General features: G+C 44.7%; 1 non-coding gene and 1 pseudogene across 1 annotated transcript; both read left to right on the top strand.

Moving 5' to 3' along the window:
- The window catches only part of LOC119360331, a 7,078-nt pseudogene extending 4,764 nt beyond the window's left edge, over window positions 1–2,314 (top strand).
- On the top strand, window positions 567–641 carry TRNAP-UGG. The gene has a single exon. It is a non-coding gene; the product is annotated as a tRNA-Pro (tRNA).
- Window positions 2,315–5,559: the final 3,245 nt, after the last annotated feature.

Raw genomic sequence — 5,559 nt, 5'->3', positions numbered from 1 at the left:
CCAGGAAAGAAAGGACTAGGGAGGGATTGAGAGAAGCTTTCACAGTGGAAAATGCAAAAAAGCATATCGTTCTTAGAAATTGTGGAATTTTACTCAGTTAGAGCTATGGTTTAGCATCAAGAGGGAAGTTTTGTAAAAGCAACAGGAAGAATTGCTCAGATACCCGTGAGCGTATATAACTTGGGTCGTGTTATAAATGCTCTGGCTAAACCTATTGATGGGAGAGGCGAAATTGTAGCTTCCGAATCTCGCTTAATTGAATCTCCTGCTCCAAGTAGAATTTCCAGGCGTTCCGTATACGAACCTCTTCAAACAGGGCTTATTGCTATCGATTCGATGATCCCTATAGGGCGCGGTCAACGAGAGTTCATTATTGGGGACAGACAGACTGGCAAAACAGCAGTAGCCACAGATACAATTCTCAAGAAAAAAGGGCAAGATGTAAGAAGAACGAGAGCGAGCCTTCACGAAATAAAATGCAAGTGAAAGAGAATTGTCAAAATTTCCTAAAAGCGGTGGTTCTTTTCTTTATGGATCGGCTAGATCCATATGTTCTGAGGGGGAGACGAGGTGTAGCGCAGTCTGGTCAGCGCATCTGTTTTGGGTACAGAGGGCCATAGGTTCGAATCCTGTCACCTTGATGTGGTATTCACACAATGGGGCCGAAGTGCAAAGCCCCGTAGCCTATCCGCGGTCGGGAAGGCAGGCGAAAAGCGCGCACAAAAGAAAAAGAAAGCTAAAAAGCTTATTTTGCAATCCATTATCTTTGGTATTCTTCTATATTTAGATCATATTATATAGCTATTTCACAGGTTTTATTTACATACCTCAGTCATGTTATTTGTCTAGCCTTCAATCAGAATAGCCTCTCCACCGGTTCCGAAGATTCTTTCGGCATCAATGTGCTTTTGGAATCTTCCTATGAAACAAATAACATTCTGGAACAGTTTAGGATAGAACAGGCCTCAGTAGAAAGCGAGCTTTTTTCGCGTATAGCCACCTCGAAGCCCAATTAGCGCACGGGCTGCCCCCTCAACTCAACCCTGACGAGTACGCAAACTTGGTCAGGGAGCATTTAGACGGTGCAGTTAGTATTGACCACTACCGCCAAGTCCATAATTCAAAAATTGATGAAGTCCACATAATGGAGCTCAAAAGCCGATTACCAAATCTACTTTTTTAGCATCTTGAAACCGCACATAAGAAATATTCTGAATGAATCACCTTACAATAACATACGAGAGACAGCTTTCTATTTTGTCGAACAACAAGTCGAACCCAATGAACAATTCCATTCAAAGGAATGTTCTAGAGTTTTTTCCACTATATTCGCGATATTTAAAAAAATGGAAGAAATTCTTCACGATTTCTAGAGTTCTGGGATTACTTCACTGATATCGATTTTCGCCTAAGCACGGCCTCTAGGTTAGTTCAAAGTGTAATACAACGAACTATCGATACACCGAAAACGAGTCAAGATGGATACATAAAATGGAGACATCGTCGATTACCCAAATTGGGACGACGATAGGACATTTCACTTTCTTTCGCAATATTTCTGATCATGACTCAACCACTAGGAAAGGGGATTGCTTACTCTCAGCCACGTTTTCGCTTATGCTTAGTCAAGTGAGGATTCCATTCGAAGTAACATAACAGGAGCACCATCTTCAAAACTTCTCGGGATCCGGAGTTTTTCGATAAAAGGTCCCATCCTTCAATATCATGATTGGGTCAACCAGGCCAGATCATAAGTGAAATAGTTTGATCGGGTCGACCAGTTCAGGCCCGGTCATGAGTGAATAGAAAATCAAAAACGTACATAGCTGTTCCAGCGGAAATACTTTGTTAATTCTACCACTTCTACTAGGAGTAGCCTTTTTAGTGCTAGCTGAACGTAAAGTAATGGCTTTTGTGCAACGTCGAAAGGGTCCTGATGTAGTGGGATCGTTCGGATTGTTACAACCTCTAGCAGATGGTTTGAAATTGATTCTAAAAGAACCTATTTCACCAAGTAGTGCTAATTTCTCCCTTTTTAGAATGGCTCCAGTGGCTACATTTATGTTAAGTCTGGTCGCTTGGGCCGTTGTACCTTTTGATTATGGTATGGTATTGTCATATCCGAACATAGGGCTACTTTATTTGTTTGCCATATCTTCGCTAGGTGTTTATGGAATAATTATAGCAGGTTGTTCTCGTAAGACGGGGGGCGGCCGTTCGGTCGCCTATGATATACGGACCAATTGGTCAAAATGGGTTTGTGCCGCAGGTGTTGAACGATCTACTCTACACAGGTGTGGGCTTACAGGGCTAGGGCTCATAAACCCTTTCTTTCAGTCATCAAGGGGTCGGTCACTTTTCTGGGCCGGGATCGAGAAGTGGAAGTCATAAAAAAGAGATGTTTCTCTTCGCACCTCATATCAAGAGGAAAGGTAGCTTGTCAAGCTGGTCTCACTATTGGAAATTCTAGCTTTCTTTTTTTTCACCGGCTCTTCTTCTTTGTCAACGCTACTAAGGACCTGACGGTTCGCCTACTTGATGGATGAAAGAACATGAGAAAGGGTTATAAAATAAAAGGCTAGAAAGTCTACTACAGTACAGTCAAAGTCAGCGGCTGAGTTTGCCTAGCCTCGCCTACTCATTTTTGTAGGCGAGCGAGTTAGCGAAGAGGCTTAGGGATAAGAGAGTGTCGGTGCGTACGTAGCCTTCATTCTACTACGCTACACAAAGTCACTTAGCTCGACGTTAATTAAGAGAGTAAAGGAGGAATACCCTACATAGAAGAACCACAGTTCGCTTACAAAGGTATAACCTTTAGCTCCCCGGGGCTAAGCTGCTTCGCACCACTGATAGTTAATTAAGATTCCATTTCAAAGGCGCTACTTTGTTTCGCAAGCCTTTGTCATTGTCAGTCAACTAAGGTTGGCCCTCGGCCCCCTGCGAATCCGTAAATCAGAGAGCATGCCGCAAAAAAAAGGATGGTCCCCTATGCATTTCATTCTTTCCGGAACGCAAAGAATTAAAGTACCTGACCCCCCATCATGGTGAACCTCTCCTTGTGATCGGGATGAGGTAGATGCCTCCCAGCCGGGGGGCGGATCGAATCGGAGTTTCCTTAGGTAGCCACCGACCTACAGTTCTCCTTAAACTTCTGTGCTTGGTGGAAAAGAAGCGAACAAAGGTACGCTCGCTTGCTGTCTTGTTCTCTGCCGCGGACTGGGATCGCTCGCCAGCTAGGCCCTCTAGAAAAAAGTTGGAGCAACATTGTATGAGAACATATTACCCATCTTCGGGGACAAGGGGCGGAACGACCTCTCGATCTACTTACTGCAGCCCAGGACGGGCGTCGTCGTCTAGGCGTGACTTCTTGTTTTGATCTCCCCTACGCCTAGGACGTTGTCTGGGCCAAGAGCCATAGTTAGTTGCTATTTCCATTTGGTTCTTCTTTCTCGTTGTTGATACCGGCAAGACCCAGCCAGATGATGATGTCTGCTGGTTGGTAGTGAGAGGACTCTTAGTACCCGCAAAAAAAGGGCGCTGGTGAAAAAAAACAATCATTTGATTTAGTTTCTTGCTCTCCCTTAGCAGCGGGAAAGGAGTCTATCTATCTGCCTAGCTTTGGTAGATTTCCCCCAACGCAATTCAAAAACGGAAATTCCACGAATCCCTGAGGTGGATAAGTCTGACGACTCAGCAGCAGTGCGGAATTGAGTTTCTGGTCCGGTGGATCTGATCTATAGTTAGGGGGCAATACATACCAAAAGGTTTGAAGAAGGAAGGCGCAGTATATAACCAACCCACCCATAGCCGGTCTAACTGTTGAGAGAGAAAAGTGCTTTTCTTTCCCTAAGAGTCCTCGAGTACACACAGCTATTGCGGATCCTTTGCGAGATCAGGATTTTGGATTCATAATTTAGAATCAATCCATGTTAGGTCAACATCGAGACAGAGCATCTCAGTTGGCTCTGTCAAGGAAGTGAAACAGGCATTCCTAGGTTGAGTTACCATTGGATTGACCCTCAGTCAGGCCTCCGATTCCAAGGAGTTGATTCAGCAAGTTCCCCGCGCTACCCCGCGGGAAGTCTAATCGGATCAATCGGTGGTTCCGTAATGAGTAGTCGAATACACATTGAGGGGGCCTTGCCTCCTCCTTCCCGCCCACACCTTCATTCTTTTCCTCCTTTGATCTTAGAAAGCATACTAAACTTCACTCCAATCTTTCTCCATTAGCAACAAGAGCAGCTCTATCTATCGGCCCTTGATGAGTAAGCTTAGCTATACCGCTTAGGTTGCAAAGCAGCAAGCTCCCTTCTAATGTGTTATTGCTTGGAGCCTTCTCGCTTAGTAAGCCGCCTTCGGCCCTTCCTCCTTCTTACTCTGTTTGGTATTCACTCGCGGGTTTGTTTCCAGGTTCTTTCGTTCTTGGTTGGCTCTCTCTATTGTTGTTTGTAGATCGTGCGTCTTGCGCATTGATCCGGCAGCGAGACCCTCCCTGGTTGTAAAGCGAAGCGAGCCATCCTTCCTTTCATTCGTTGCTTTGTCTTCGGTTTGTTTTTAAACTCGACCTTCTATCGGGACTGTGGTGACGAACCTTACTCCCCTCGGTCAAGTGGTTGACCCGTCTGTCCAATAAGTTTACTAAGTGAATGGGAATCCTATAGTTTGACCAGCCTGGGAAGAGTAGTCAGCGGCAATTCGCTAATATGGAGCTGTTTATATCGGCTTTCTTTCCTAACTAACAGGAAAAGAGACATGCGAGTCCGACTCTCATTCTATCCATGTTCAGCAGTCCCTTTCCATCTTGGTACTGTTGATGGCAGTACCGCTCAACTACGAGATGCTTGAAAGTCGATGTATCAATAATGTTCCCAAGAGTAGCATCGAGCCTCGAAACGGCAAGCCATGCTTCAAGCTAAGTCAGTATGGATCTAATTGATTGCTAAACTGAAGGAACGATCTCTGTCGAAGATTCTCATTCTGAAGCAGGTGCCTAGCTCTGGAAGGATGGACGGGATCATACCTATTTGAATTGAAGAACATTCTGTAACACTTGTTTTTGAGTGGGGAAGGAAAATAAGCACACAAGCGAACAACCATCTAACCGTCAGTCTGAACTCCCAGGATCAGTCCATCAGTAAGAAAAAGCTTCCGTTTCCGTCATTCAGCAGTGGAATGGAATAGTTCGATGGTATTGATCGTCCAACCATTGATTGGAATGTCTATCGTGATAAACCGTGTAATTCTATAAGCTAAGCAGATGAGGCAACAAAGAACCTAACTGTCCTCTCTGATTGACTTCATCAGAAGATTCCTATGGTCTGGTTTACCTTTCTTCTTTCCTTGCAACCTTGGATCGATATGGTTCATTCCTGGGCTATGCTCTTTCAACGGTTGACAGAAGAGGGGGACGGACAAGGATGATCAGACTGCTTGGTTTGGTTCGTCAGAGGTATTAAAAAAACCTTCTTTTTGGTCTTTTCTTTCTTGCCGCCACTTTAACAGGTGCCGCTGCAATGAGAGCGTAAGTTGCGGAGTTTTTTCTGGATTCTTTTTGTTTTG

The sequence above is a fragment of the Triticum dicoccoides genome, chromosome 2B, assembly GCF_002162155.2.
Source record: "Triticum dicoccoides isolate Atlit2015 ecotype Zavitan chromosome 2B, WEW_v2.0, whole genome shotgun sequence".
Lineage (NCBI taxonomy): Eukaryota > Viridiplantae > Streptophyta > Magnoliopsida > Poales > Poaceae > Triticum > Triticum dicoccoides.
The sequence above is the reverse complement of the archived record's forward strand: the minus strand, read 5'-3'. Positions and strand labels throughout refer to the sequence as shown.